Consider the following 16,609-nt stretch of genomic DNA (forward strand, 5'->3'; position numbering starts at 1 on the left):
TGTTATCTTTCATCATCTTCAACATTTGGACCTGACAGCCATGATGATTTCTTTCAGCCATTTCTTGACATAGACATCAATACTGTGCTCACTGTTCTCTCCAGCATATAGTGTACCTGACTCTAATAGTTTCATAAACATAATGTTCCCCAAACCTAATTGTACTAAGCTGATACTGTGCTAGGGTGCCACTACAAAAAATACATTGTATACCAGTACAAAAATATCCTCTTACAATTTGTGCCAGTACAAAATTTACCTCCGTATAATGTAGGCCACTAGAAAAAATACCCCTTGTATTGATTGCCAGTACAAAAATAATACTCTTTTTTGCAATGTGTGCCAGTACAAAAAATACCCCCTTATAATTTGGGCCAGAAAAAAATGCCCCCTTATAACATATGCAAAATCAAAAATCCCCCCTTATAATTTGTGTCCATACAAAAAATACTCCCTTAAAATGTGTGCCAGTACAAAAAATGCCCCTTTTTAGTGTCCCCAGTAGAACTAATGTTCCAATAGCGCCCCACCCTTATTATGTGTGCTAGTACAAAAAAAAATCTCCCCTTCTGTGTGCCAGTGCAAAATTTACTCCTTATAATGTGTGCTCGTACGAAAAATATCCCCTTCTAGTGTCCCCATAGTGCCCCCCAGTGGTCTAATAGCATGCTTCTAAAGTAAAATAAAAAAACTCAAATACCTCCACGCCGCTGTCATAATGCACTGCAAGACACAGGCCTCTTCTGGTTTGTTTCCTGAGCTTTACGGAGCACCGGCTCAGGCGGCGTGGTGATGATGTCATTGCGCCGCCTGGGCTGGCCTCTGATAGACTACAGGCACTAGGCCTGAAGCCTATTAGAGGGAACGGTGGGGCAAGTGCAGTACGCAGCCCTGCAGGGTATTGCGATAGTGAGATCATGGTTACTAGGCAAACGAGGGTTGCTCTTGGTTACTCACAGTTTATAGGATGACCCTGGGCAGGCGTACAGCAGTGATGGAGAGGCTGGAACAGAAGTCCTCTGGGGCACTCTCAGTGTATAGGGACCAGGCCGGTGGTAGGTGAGGTGCCCTGGGTGTTGCAGGTTTAATGTGCCTGTGGCAAGATCCCTTTAAGATTCGTGACGCCAGTGCCGGTAACGGTGGCACACCGATTTATAATAGGAATAAGTGAGGAACACAGTTTGCAGTGAGACAAAACTTTCTTTACTGGAACGGTTAACTATTTACAGTTCTTTTAGGTTCAGTTCCATATGACAGAAGCAGTCTTATACAATGATGGCAGGCAACAATGTTCTTGCAAGATACTCAGAGGGTTAAATACACTCACAGATCAGGCTGCACCTTTTCCTCAGAAATCCTGTGCACTATTCCTCAGAACTCCTGTTTGTCTTGATCCCAAGGCCCGTATTCCCTATTGGTGGCTTTATCCTTGGTAAAGAAACTCCCTCAGTGTCACGGAACCATGAACCAGACGTACAACAAGGGATAAGTGAAAATAAGAAGGCTTTATTGAAAATAAAGCTGTAAAGCAAAAGTCCAAACGGATGGCGAAACCGAAGCAGAGTCTTTGCGAAGCCAGAGGTCAGGAACCAGAAGGGTAGTCAGACGAAGCCAGGATCAAGAACCAGCAGGGTAGTCGGACGAAACCAGGATCAGGAACCAGCAGGGTAGTCGGACGAAACCAGGATCAGGAACCAGCAGGGTAGTCGGACGAAACCAGGATCAGGAACCAGAAGCAGCAGCAGTCTAGAAGCATGTGAACACAGGAGGACCAAGCAAGGAACTGAAGCCACAGACCTCCTATATATATGAGCTGGGCATCCAGCTCCTCCCAGTGGGAAGGAGTAGCCGCAGGGTGGGAGGCTACAAGAAACCCAGAAACCAAGATGGCCGCCAGCACATGTCAAACGAAGGAGAACAGCAAGAAGGTAAGACCATGACAGTACCTCCCCCTCAAGGGCCCCTCCTCCGCGGAGTAAAGAACGGTTTCTGAGGGAAGCGTGCGTGGAAGGCTCGGAGCAAGGCAGGAGCATGGACATCTGCGGAGGGAACCCAGGAATGCTCCTCTGGACCATAACCACGCCAATGGACCAAAAACTGCACCCGACCGCGGACCAGGCGTGAGTCCAGGATATTGCTCACCTCATACTCCTCACGATTACCCACTTGGACCGGACGAGGCAGAGGAACCGAGGAAGTGAAACGATTACACACCAGTGGCTTCAACAGGGAGACATGAAACACGTTGGAGATCCGCATGCCAGGAGGAAGCGCAAGGGCATAGGCTACCGGGTTTACCCTGCGAAGAACTCTGAAGGGACCAACAAAGCGAGGCGCCAGCTTGGGAGTGGGCACTCGAAGGTTGAGGTTGCGGGTGGACAACCATACACGGTCTCCGACCTGGTAGGAAGGAGCAGGCGCTCGTCTGCGATCAGCCTGGAGTCTCTGGCGCTGCGCAGAGACCTCAAGGGACTTCTGGATCAGTACCCAAGAAGCACGTAGGACGGAAAGGTGATCCTCCACAGCCGGAATATCCTGGGGAGAGAATACCTCCGGTAACACGGCAGGTTGGAACCCATAATTGGCCATGAAGGGAGACGTCCCAGAGGAAGAGTTCACCGCCGTGTTCCTGGCAAACTCAGCCCAAGGCAGGAGGTCAACCCAATTGTCTTGGTGATCGGAGACATAGCAACGAAGGAATTGCTCCAAGGCCTGATTGGATCGTTCTGCGGCCCCATTGGACTGAGGGTGGTAGGCCGAGGAGAAGGAGAGATGAATCCCCAACTGGGAGCAAAAGGCGCGCCAGAACCTGGACACAAACTGACTCCCCCGATCCGACACAATCTCCTTGGGCAAACCGTGCAACCGGAAGACCTCCCTGGCAAAAATCGTGGCCAACTCTTGTGCAGAGGGTAACTTCTTGAGAGGAACACAGTGGCACATTTTGGAAAACCGATCCACAATCATGAGAATGACCGTATGGCCTCGGGATGCAGGGAGGTCCACAATGAAATCCATCCCCAGGTGTGACCATGGGCGCTCCCCAGTGGCTATGGGTTGCAGAAGGCCCAACGGAAGGTGCCGAGGGGACTTACTCTGGGCACAAACGGAGCATGCCGCTACATATGCGGCGATGTCGGAACGTAGGGAAGGCCACCAGAACAGACGTGAAACAGCCCAGGACAGCTGATTTTTTCCAGGATGCCCCGCGGTCTTGGAGTTATGGTAGGTTCGCAACAACCGAGTGCGCAACTCCTCAGGCACAAAACATCTGCCGTTGGGTCTCCCAGAGGGAGCACCAGATTGAGCCGCCAAAATCTGCTCACCCAGGGGAGAGGTCAGGCTGGTGCGAATGGCGGCCAAGATCTGATTCGGAGGTATGACCGAAGTCGGAATCGACTCCTCCCTGGACAGCTCAGAGTACTGCCGTGATAAGGCATCCGCCCTGATGTTCTTGGAACCGGGTAGGTAGGAGACCACGTAATTAAAACGTGACAAGAACAGAGCCCATCGGGCCTGACGTGGTGTCAATCTCTTGGCCTCAGAAAGGTAGGTCAGATTCTTGTGGTCCGTCAGGATGAGGACCGAAACCACCGAACCCTCGAGCAAGTGCCTCCATTCTTTAAGGGCCTGCACGATGGCCAATAACTCCCTGTCACCAATCTGATAGTTGCTCTCCGCGGAAGACAGTTTCTGGGAGTAAAACCCACAAGGAAGCAGAGGACCCTCTGGTGTTCTACGCTGAGACAGAAGGGCGCCTACTCCCGTCTCAGACGCGTCCACCTCGAGGACAAAGGGCAACCCAGGGTTGGGATGCGACCGAATCGGAGCCGACACAAAGGCGGACTTTAGAGCCTCAAAAGCTCGGATGGCCTCGAGCGGCCAGACCTGGGAATTACTGCCCTTCCTGGTCAGATCCGTGAGAGGCTTGGCTAGCATGGAAAAGTCCCTGATGAACTTCCGATAATAATTGGCGAAGCCCAAAAAGCGCTGCAGGGAACGAAGACCACTGGGCTGGGGCCACTGTAAGACAGCCGAAACCTTCTCAGGATCCATGGAGAACCCCTCAGCGGAAATGATGTAACCTAAGAAGGTTACCTGGGATCGGTGAAATTCGCATTTCTCAAGCTTACCGAACAGCTTGTTCTCTCGTAACCGTTGCAACACTCGTCTGACATCCAGAATGTGGGCCTCCATGGATTCAGAATATACCAAGATGTCATCCAAATAGACCACCACACACTGCTGCAACAGGTCACGAAAACATCGTTGATGAATTCCTGAAAGACTGCGGGCGCATTGCACAACCCAAAGGGCATAACCAAGGATTCATAATGACCAGTCCTGGTGTTAAACGCGGTCTTCCACTCATCGCCCGCCTTGATCCTTACCAGGTTATATGCCGCCCTCAGGTCGAGTTTGGTAAAGACCGTGGCCCCTTTAAGGCGATCGAACAGCTCGGAAATCAAGGGTATCGGGTAAGCGTTCTTGATCGTGATGCGATTGAGACCCCTGTAATCGATGCAAGGCCTCAACTCACCGCCCTTCTTTTTCACAAAGAAAAATCCAGCCCCTGCCGGGGACGAGGATTTGCGAATGTGTCCGCGTGAAAGCGCCTCCCTCACGTACTCCTCCATGGCCTCATTCTCCGCTACCGACAGTGGATAGACTTTGCCACGAGGAGGAACGGAACCAGATTGTAACTCTATGGCACAATCGTATGGGCGGTGCGGAGGTAGGGCAACCGCGCGCACCTTATCGAATACATCCCGGTACTCCTCGTATTCAGGAGGCAACAGAGAGTCCGAGGAAGTACACAGCAACTTGACAGACCCATGGATGCAACTAGCCCCACACTGCGGTGACCATGAGAGGATCTCGGCCGATCTCCAATCGAAAGTCGGATTATGCTTCCGGAGCCAGGGGTACCCCAAGACCACCGAGTAGTGTGGAGACGAAATAACCTGGAGGCAGACCGACTCTCTGTGAACGGCACCAATGGCTATCCCCACTGGAAGGGTCTCATGAGTCACGTGTGGCGGCAGAAGGGGTCTGCCGTCTATCGCCTCAAGAGCCAGTGGGGAACCTCGAGCCTGCAGAGGAATGGAATTGGCGGCAGCGAAAACACATTATCAATGAACAAACCACCAGCACCAGAGTCCACCAACGCCTGGGTCGTCACCGAGCCCCCGACCCAGGAGAGGACAACAGTGATCAGTGGTTTGTCAACACGGGAAACCGGGGACGAGGAGACTCCACCCAAGATCTGCCCCTGACAGGATCTCAGGTGCGAGCGTTTCCCGGACGGTTCGGACATGCCAACCGAAAATGCCCACCGAGACCACAGTACATGCATCGGCCCTCGCGTCTCCGGAGTACCCTCTCCCCCTCGGACAGGCGAGCAAACCCCAGCTGCATGGGTTCACCCCCAGACAAGTCATCCCCAGGAGGCGTGGGAGGAGAGGGAGGCACGGGTGGGACAGCAAACGTAGGCGCCAATCTGTTAGAAAACCTCCGCAGGCTCTCCTTAAAGGAAGGTCTCTCCCTGAGTCTGGTGTCAATCAAAATCAGGAAAGAAATAAGAGACTCGAGCTCCACTGGTAGGTCCTTAGCTGCAACCTCATCCTTCAAGGCATCCGAGAGACCATGAGAGAAAGCTGCGACCAGAGCCTCATTATTCCAGCCCACCTCTGCTGCCAGGGTACGAAACTCAATGGCGTATTCAGCTACGGATCGTGAACCCTGTCTGATGGACATAAGGAGCTTCGCAGCAGAGGCAGCACGAGCCGGCACATCGCATACCTTCCGAAGAGAAGCAACAAAACCGGAAAACTCGGCAACCACCGGATTGTTGTTCTCCCATAAAGGGCTGGCCCAGGCCAAGGCCTTGTCCGAGAGCAGCGAGATCAAGAAGCCCACCTTTGATCTCTCAGTGGGAAAGGCATGTGGCAGCAACTCGAAATAAATGCCCACCTGGTTAAGGAAACCTCGGCACTGAGTTGGCTCTCCCCCAAAGCGCTGTGGAAGAGGGGCAGAACCGGTCATACCCCGAAACACCGCAGGTGCAACAACAGGTGTCGGGGTAGACTCTGGCGCAACAACCGGAGCGGCAGTAGGAGCGGGCCCAGGAGCGACAACCGACCCATCGGCAACGGGAGCGAAATGAGCCGTGCGTTCAAGCAGGGTTTGCAACGCCACAGCGAACCGACCCAACAGGTGATCCTGCTGATCAAGTCTGGCAACCAGCGTGGGTAGCGAGGATGGCCCTGTACCGTCAGAATTCATGGCTTGGTCCTAATGTCACGGAACCATGAACCAGACGTACAACAAGGGATAAGTGAAAATAAGAAGGCTTTATTGAAAATAAAGCTGTAAAGCAAAAGTCCAAACGGATGGCGAAACCGAAGCAGAGTCTTTGCGAAGCCAGAGGTCAGGAACCAGAAGGGTAGTCAGACGAAGCCAGGATCAGGAACCAGCAGGGTAGTCAGACGAAGCCAGGATCAGGAACCAGCAGGGTAGTCGGACGAAACCAGGATCAGGAACCAGCAGGGTAGTCGGACGAAACCAGGATCAGGAACCAGAAGCAGCAGCAGTCTAGAAGCATGTGAACACAGGAGGACCAAGCAAGGAACTGAAGCCACAGACCTCCTATATATATGAGCTGGGCATCCAGCTCCTCCCAGTGGGAAGGAGTAGCCGCAGGGTGGGAGGCTACAAGAAACCCAGAAACCAAGATGGCCGCCAGCACATGTCAAACGAAGGAGAACAGCAAGAAGGTAAGACCATGACACTCAGGTATATATCTCCTTGCATTGAATAGACTCTTCTGCCCTTCAGCTCTCTTGTTTGGCTGGAAACACTTCTGCTATGCTCTGTACTGTGCTTTGTAGGAACTGCAGGTTTCTCAGGAGGTAACTTTTCCCCTGGTAGCATCTAGAAGCCTAGGCTGTCTAGCTGCATGTCAGAAGCTCACTTCAGCTGCTGCCTAGCTGAAGTCCACACTCACTTCTGACTCTACACACAGACCCTTTCCCTGAACAGGACCTGACTATATATATTAGGGGTTCCCTAGCTCCGTCTACTGTCTAGGAGGTAGTACTACACCCTAACAGGCCTGATACCCAGATAAACAGGGAAAATGCACATAAAACATAGCAATACACATTAAAATGTGAGGTAAAATACACTGCCACTGTTCCACAGGAGGTGGAGTAACAACGTGGCCCAATTGACCCTTGTGTATTGCCCACCTTTACCTAGTGGGACACTACACAAGGATACATTGCTCCTGTGCCCTGCCGCAGCATTCAACTGTATTGCCATCCTGAGGACCATAATACAGTTGAATATGGAGAGATGAGCTCATTGCCCATGGTCCTACCACTCCTCACCTTGCCTCGTTGGCATGTCAATTTATTTTATTTTTCCTGACCAGATTTTCTCCATTCATTTGAATAGGTAAAGTAAAATCTGCATATGGAAAATTGATGCGGATTGTCCGCATGGATTTCCCTGCAGACACCTGTGGATGTCAGCTCGGATTGTCCGCACATAAATCCTGAACATATGCATTTACCCTTAAGATGTTTCGCTAGAGAGATCCTCATGGAATCTGCAAGAGAAAAACCCTCTGTGTGTCTATGAAAATATGAGGCACTCTCATCTGTAGATTACAGACTTATAATACAATTGTGTGCACAGTCCTGTAAAAGTGCAGTTGCAGATTTTCATAGAAGGAATTGTGAATTTTTAAAGAATTGTCCCACAGTCAAATATTAATCTACCATTACACAAAACAGTAGACCTTTTCCTTTGGAGTCATGTAAAAATATATTCCTTTGTGTAGAAATAGCTGTTACATGCTTGGTATGGCACCCTCTCTAAACATCCAACTAAGGGTCCATTCAGATGTCCGTAGTGCATTGCGGGTCCGCAATACACCCGTCCGGCACCCCCATAGAACTGCCTATTCTTGTCCGCAATTGCGGACAAGAATCGGACATGCTCTATTTTTCTCTGGAGCCGCGGAGCGGAAGATCGGGGGCGCACTCCGGAAATGCGGATGCGGAGAGCACATAGTGTGCTCTCTGCATCCATTCCGTCCCCATAGAGAATGAATGGGTCTGCACCCGTCCCGCAATTTGTGGAACGGATGCGGACCCATTATATGGAGCCTAATGTGTCCAGTGTTGGTGGTCACACATGCTCAGTAGCTCAGTCCAACCGCCCTCATCCTCTTGTACACGGGCAGAGCGGTGGAGTAAATTGTCCTATTATACAGACCAATGAATAGGAATTAGTATGGAAGTATGGAACAGCAATAGCAGGAGGATTTTTTAAAACAATTATAAAAGAAAACATCTTCTGTTTTGTACTAGATCGATATTTAAATGGGTTCTCCAGGCTTTTTATAAAATCTGTCCTTTCTTCTAACCTGTAGAATAAAGACAGTTTAGTTACAGGGGTTTTCTGAGACTTTTATACTGATGTGCTAACCTCTGGCATCGGAGGGGCTCTGACACCCAGGACCCCCACTGTTCAGCTGTTTGACAAGACACCAGCACTCACAGTAGCGCCGCTGCCTCTCAGCTCACCAAGCACAGCGCCGTACATTGTATAGCACCTGTACTTGGTATTGCAGCTCACATCAATGCGGCTGAGCTGCGCCTAGGCCATGTGAGCAATGAACGTGATGTCACATGGTCTAGAAAAAGCTGTAAGTGCCAGTGACTTCTCAAACTGCTGATCGGCGGGGGTCCCGGGTGTCAGAGCCCCACTGATCAGAAACTGATGACCTATCCAGAAAAGGAATCTCATGCTCCCGTTCAGGGCCCGGTTGGAAGAGCCTGCCGTCTGTGTGAAAGCAGTGGGGATGGCCATAGGGGATGGGTAAGTATTAACTTCCACAGGTTAGAAGAAACGGCAATTTTTATAAAAGTCTAGAGAACCCCTTTAATTGTTGAACAACCCCTTTAATTAAACAAACAAACAAACAAAAAAAGAACCTTGGTTGCACTCTTGTGGCTTACATACATATGTAATGATAGATAACAAGATAACAAGCAACAGTAGGATTATCCAGCTTTACAGAGCAGGATTAATTAACACAAAGACTCTCTAAGTATCTTACAGACCAATAATCAGAGCAGTCTACAATAAACTTATTACGGAAATAGAAAAGAAGGATGAGGGGCACTCCGAATTCAGGAAATTATAGACAGAACTAGGCGGATGAGCCAGATATTTAATACAATAGGCCAATTAATAAAAACAACTCTATGAATAAAATCAAATAAGCACTAGTATCAAATACGCAATAAAACCATATCTCAGATAAATCTGGACACCGAGTGATGGAAGTCCCGGTATAGCCTCTATAGCAAATGATGACCGCAAATGTTTGCAAGGGATAATGATGACGCGGGAGTCACAATCCTATATATGTGGCCAAGCGGTAGGCTCCGATATGTCAGGATGAAAAGACAGACACTTCCTGCCTCTTGCCGGCAGCGCTACGTAGGCACTATACAATGTCCCAACTTCCATGGATGTATCTATCTGTCCCAGCAGGATAAACAAATAACAATGACAGTGGCAGGTATACTTTACCACACTTCGTCACACGCTGGACAGTCTGCTCTCTTCTCGTGCCGCTCTACCCAACGCGGCATCCCACGTGGTATGGAGTCTTCAACGTGACGTCTCATGTGACTCCATGGCTTGTCAGCGGTACGGTGTCGAGCGCTCTATGCAATCCTAGATCACGTACTCCAGCGCATCCAATTGGAAGGCAGTACACAGTTGATCCTGAAAGCGACTTAAAGGGACACTGACAGGGCCAAAAAGCATATTTAGGTATATATATGACTGTACAGGTCTTATAAAGTGTATTAGAATCATCTAGGTATCCCCCCTGTCCACCTTATAACTACAGTAATCTGAAGTTTTATAACCTGCCTGAATCGGGTTCAATCTGCCCAAGGGGCGGTGTTTCACCTCAGCTTGCGCCCAGCCAGCCTCGCCACAACTGCCGTTTGAAGCGCCGCCCAGCTCATCAATATTCACTTCGCTGGGCGGCTACTAGTGTCCCCGGCCATCTTCAGCGCATGCGCCCGGCTCCCTCACTGGCCGGGATCGCATCGCGCCTGCGCACAGTCTCATTCTCAGAGGCAGGTTATAAAACTTCAGATTACTGTAGTTATAAGGTGGACAGGGGGGATACCTAGATGATTCTAATACACTTTATAAGACCTGTACGGTCATATATATACCTTAATATGCTTTTTGGCCCTGTCAGTGTCCCTTTAAATAGTCCATAAAGGTGCAATTGATAGCAGAAATGGGTAAATCCTGTAGATGAATCCTTGAAGATGGATGAAGCTCACTGTCCCAAAAGAACCAGACGCGTTTCAGGGTATACACCCTTCCTCAGTGGACCACCCCCCTCTGGATCTAGGATTGCATAGAGCGCTCGACACCGTACCGCTGACAAGCCGAGGAGTCACATGAGACGTCACGTTGGAGACTCCATACCACGTGGGACGCCGCGTTGGGTAGAGCGGCACGAGAAGAGAGCAGACTGTCCAGCGTGTGACGAAGTGTGGTAAAGTATACCTGCCACTGTCATTGTTATTTGTTTATCCTGCTGGGACAGATAGATACATCCACGGAAGTTGGGACATTGTATAGTGCCTACGTAGCGCTGCCGGCAAGAGGCAGGAAGTGTCTGTCTTTTCATCCTGACATATCGGAGCATACCGCTTGGCCACATATATATGATTGTGACTCACGCGTCATCATTATCCCTTGCAAACATTTGCGGTCATCATTTGCTATAGAGGCTATAACGGGACTTCCATCACTCGGTGTCCAGATTTATCTGAGATATGGTTTTATTGCGTATTTGATTCTAGTGCTTATTTGATTTTTGTTTGTTTTAAAATTGTTTTATTGGTTTTACAGCAGTAGGACGTACAATCTTTGTTTGCCTTCATAGGCATGAGAACACGAATGCATCTGAAGTAGTACAGTCGTATGAGAAAGTGCATATCGCATAATAACAAATAAAAGGGGGGGGGATACAATAACGTAGGGAGGTCTGAGGGGATGAAAGGAAGGGTGGGGGGGGGAGGGGAGAGAAAAGACTTTTCAGTGTTACCAAAAGGTAGGACTAATACCAAGTAGTTGTTGCTATGCTACCTTCGATGGTCACGAGATCTCTAAAGCTATACAAATCAGGTCAGGTCGAAAAACCTCTGTAGTCTTTCCATGGTTTCCATATCGCTTCAAATCTGTGTGGTGTTCGGGCATCCCAGTGAGCTATCTGCTCCAGGCGGTACAATTGATCACATCTAGCGATCCATTGTTTTAATGGGGGAATCTCCGTTTTTTTCCAATAAACTGCAATGAGTATTCTGGAAGCAGCCAGTAAAATCTGGCTCAACTTTTGCGTATCTCTAGGGCACCTGAAATCCCCGAACACCCCAAAGAGACATACCTTCGGAGAGACCGGAAATGGTATCTTACATATCTCCGACAGGACTCTACATATTTTTTTCCAGTAAGGAGAAATCTTATTACATTTCCACCATAAATGGCTATGATTACCTATATCCTGTTCACATCTCCAACAGTTTGGACTACATTCGGGGAACATGCGGTTAATTCTTTGTGGCGTATAGTACCTGCTTATTTGATTTTATTCATAGAGTTGTTTTTATTAATTGGCCTATTGTATTAAATATCTGCCTCATCCGCCTAGTGCTGTGAAACAACTGAAAATATGTCATTCTAGGTTCTTCAAAGTAGCCACCTTTTGCTTTGATTACTGCTTTGCACACTCTTGGCATTCTCTTGATGAGCTTCAAGAGGTAGTCCCCTGAAATGGTCTTCCAACAGTCTTAATGGAGTTCCCAGAAATGCTTAGCCCTTGTTGGCCCTTTTGCCTTCACTCTGCGGTCCAGCTCACCCCAAACCATCTCGATTGGGTTCAGGTCCGGTGACTGTGGAGGCCAGGTCATCTGGCGCAGCACCCCATCACTCTCCTTCATGGTCAAATAGCCCTTACTTTCAAAGTTTTCCCAATTTTTCGGCTGACTAACTGACCTTCATTTCTTAAAGTAATGATGGCCACTCGTTTTTCTTTACTTAGCTGTTTTTTTCTTGCCATAATACAAATTCTAACAGTCTATTCAGTAGGACTATCAGCTGTGTATCCACCTGACTTCTCCTCAACGCCACTGATGGTCCCAACCCCATTTATAAGGCAAGAAATCCCACTTATTAAACCTGACAGGGCACACCTGTGAAGTGAAAACCATTTCAGGGGACCAGGGCCGTAGATGATTTTTTTTCCTGGGGGGGGTTCAGCTTTCTCAAATTACACTAGTGCGGGGCTGGCAGGCGGCGGAGCACAGGGGTGTGATTAGGGTGTGCCCAGGCACACCCGGCACACCCCATGCGCACGCCTATGCTGCCCAGGGGAGGATTAAGTGCATGATAGGCCCAGGGCTGTCTAGCCAACTTGGGCCCCCCCCCCCCTCCATTTTAGTTTAGTTTTTTTTTTGTATGAAGAGACTGCGGTGCTTCATGAGCGCCACAGTCTCTTCTTAGGCCATATGACATCTTCAGACTAAAAAAAAATACCCCAAATTGGGTCCTAAACTAAAAAATTTGGTCGCCAAATTTAAAATACATATAGTTGTAATAAAAAAGACATGGAGGAGAATACAGCACCACAAACCTCTTACATCCAGTGACATCTCCTGTCATGTAGACCTTCTTTTTCCTCTTCTCCTCCATTTGACCCAGACCACCATGGCAAATTCTTTCAGCCGCATCTCGTCTCTACAGTTTGTAACACAGACACGTTAGATTTCTAAATTTTTCCATCAACCTCCTCATCCTGGTGTCCCCACAGTGTCATCCTGCCACCCCCAATACTGTGCCCGTTGTGCCCCCCAATGCCCCAGGTACTATACTGCTGAAAAAATAGTGACCCTAATAATTGGGGTAATTTATCAAACTGGTGTAAAGTAGAATTGGATTTCCAAAAGAGCTGTCAAATATGAAAGGTGGAATCTGATTGGCTGCTATGGGCAACTAAGCCAGTTCTACTTTACACCAGTTTGATAAATTACCCCAAATGTTCCTATAGTGTCCACAGCAGCTATAATGTCCCCTAGAGACCCCCAGTAATAATAACACCCTCTATTGTGCTCCAGGCAATAATCCCTGTATAGTGTCCCCAGAAATAATAGAATTGCCCCTACAGTGCCTCCCCAATAGCAACACCCCCATATAGTAATTTCCACCACACTGCCCCCACATAGTAATCCCCCCATAGTAATTTTCCCCCACACAGTAATTTCCCCCAAACTGCCCCCATATAGTAGTTTTCCCCCACACAGTAATTTGCCCCACACTGCCCCCACATAGTAATTTCCACCACACTGCCCCCACATAGTAATTTGCCCCCACATAGCAATTTCCCCACATAGTAATTTGCCCCCACATAGTAATTTGCCCCCACATAGCAATTTCCCAACACTGTCCCCACATAGAAATTACCCCACACTGTCCCCACATAGAAATTACCCCACACTGTCCCCACATAGCAATTACCCCCACACTGCCCCCCACACAATAGTTTCCCCCACACTGCCCCCATATAGAAATTTGCCCCCACATAGTAATCCCTCCCATAATAATTTGCCCCCACACTGCCCCATCTAGTAATTTGCCCCCACATAGTAGTCCCTCTCATAATAATTTGCCCCCACATAGTATTCCCTCCCATAATAATTTGGCCCCATACAGCCCCCACATTCCCCCCCCATCATGTACTCAATTTATCTTCCCTAATATGTCCTCCTCCCCCTCCTCCATGTCCCCCAAAGTAGGCACATGAAATAAAAAAAAAAAATAAATGAACAAAAAATGAAAAGCTAAATACTCACCTATGTCCAGGGCCAGGCGCTTGCTCGCAGAGGAAGGCGGGATGAGTCAGGCGCGTCACAGTGCTGCGTCCCGACACAGGCGCGCGATGACATCATCACGCACGCCTGCGCCGGGATCTCACTACCGCATAGGCCTCAGGCCTACAAGGCCTGAAGCCTATGGCGGTTATAGGCGACGGGAGAGGGAGCTATGCGCTCCCGTGCCCCGCCGCAGCAATACAGTATGTGGGCGTTCGGGTCAGCGACACGCCTGGGGGGGTTTGAACCCCCCTATCCCCCCCCTTATCTACGCCCCTGCAGGGGACTACCTCTTGAAGCTCATCAAGAGAATGCCAAGAGTGTGCAAAGCAGTAATCAAAGCAAAAGGTGGCTACTTTGAAGAACCTAGAATATGACATATTTTCAGTTGTTTCACACTTGTTTGTTATGTAAATTCCACATGTGTTAATTCATAGTTTTGATGCCTTCAGTGTGAATCTACAATTTTCATAGTCATGAAAATAAAGAAAACTCTTTGAATGAGAAGGTGTGTCCAAACTTTTGGTCTGTACTGTATATATATATATATTATATACATACACACACACAGGCAGGGCCTCACCCTAGCATTGGCGTGACTCCTCCTCTGCGCCTAGGAACAATATAAAGGGGGGGGGGGGCACATAAGATACCACAGTCAAAAATGGGGGGGCACTAATAATTTTCACCACTTAATCATACTACTGAAAAAAACAAAATAAGTATATATAAATTACAAAATACGAGAGTATTGCGGTATGCAGGGATACCTTTTTATTGTACTATTCTAATACTTAAAAGACAAGCTTTCAAGAGTTTTCCTTTTTTCCAAAACTTTTCTTTAGAGTTTAAAGCAGTTTCAGCACTATAATAAAATAATTTACTTACAAAAGAAGCTATTCAGTCGTCTGCTGTGCCGTCCTCTGCTTGCTTCCGCGGATCTTCCCCTGCTTTCATCTGTGGATGACACACTGTTATGGGGGCATCTGTGGATGACACACTGTTATGGGGGCATCTGTGGATGACACACTGTTATGGGGGCATCTGTGGATGACACACTGTTATGGGGGCATCTGTGGATGACACACTGTTATGGGGGCATCTGTGGATGACACACTGTTATGGGGGCATCTGTGGATGACACACTGTTATGGGGCATCTGTGGATGACACACTGTTATGGGGGCATCTGTGGATGACACACTGTTATGGGGGCATCTGTGGATGACACACTGTTATGGGGGCATCTGTGGATGACACACTGTTATGGGGGCATCTGTGGATGACACACTGTTATGGGGGCATCTGTGGATGACACACTGTTATGGGGGCATCTGTGGATGACACACTGTTATGGGGGCATCTGTGGATGACACACTGTTATGGGGGCATCTGTGGATGACACACTGTTATGGGGGCATCTGTGGATGACACACTGTTATGGGGGCATCTGTGGATGACACACTGTTATGGGGGCATCTGTGGATTACATATGACCGAGGAGGGCTATCAGGGGATATTATACAGTGGGTAATATAACTGAGGGGTATCAGGGTAAATTATACAGGGGGTAATATAACCAAGGAGTATCAGGGTACATTATACAGGGGTAATATAACTGAGGAGGGCTATCAAGGACATTATACACGGGTAATATAAGTTATATTACCCCTGTATAATGTCCCCTGATAGCCCTCCTCAGTTATGTTACCCCTGTATAATAATGTCCCCTGATACCCCTTAGTTATATTACGCCTGTATAATAATGTCCCTTGATACCCCTTAGTTATATTACCCTGTATAATAATGTACACTGATACTCCTTAGTCATATTACCCTGCCCTGTATAATTTAACCTGATACCCCTCAGTTATATTATATAACTGAGGGGTATCAGGGTACATTATACAGGGGTAATATAACTGAGGAGGGCTATCAGGGACATAATACAGGGGTGAGGGGTAAGATAAGTTATATTACCCCTGTATAATGTCTGATAGTAGCCTAGCCCTCCTCAGTTATATTACCCCTCATGTACCCTGATACCCCTAGTTATATTACCCCCTGTATAATATACCCTGATACCCCTCAGATATATTATATAACTGAGGGGTATCAGGGTAATACAGGGGACAACAGAGGAGGCGTAGCACTGTTGGACAGGGGGTTACAAAGGTACATGATACTTCTTTGTTTATATGCCCTCACCCCCACCTCACCTCACCAACTTGCAGGCGTGCTAGGTACACACAGATGCAGCGTGACGTCACGTCACCTCAACCTGCGCCGCACAGCACGCACCATACGGTTCCCTCTCTGCCTCCGCTGGGTCCAGGACTCCACCCCCTATGTGAATACTAGCCACCGCCTGCCGCCCGCCATCAGCCAGGTATTGTAAATTAATTTACAGTGCGGCGGGCGGCGGCAGCCAGCATAACAGACAGGGGAATCAGCGGGGGGCAGTGAGCACGGAGGTGACTATTAGGGTGCACGCCTATGAAAGAGACCATATCTCTTCATAGTCAATGGGGTCCAGGGGCGTAGCTATAGAGGAAGCGGCTAGTTTGGTGCCCATCCAGGAAGAGGAGGACTAAAAGATTTGGTCAGGGCCCCCTCAACAGTATTACACAATGA

The sequence above is a fragment of the Bufo bufo genome, chromosome 1, assembly GCF_905171765.1.
Source record: "Bufo bufo chromosome 1, aBufBuf1.1, whole genome shotgun sequence".
Taxonomy (NCBI): domain Eukaryota; kingdom Metazoa; phylum Chordata; class Amphibia; order Anura; family Bufonidae; genus Bufo; species Bufo bufo.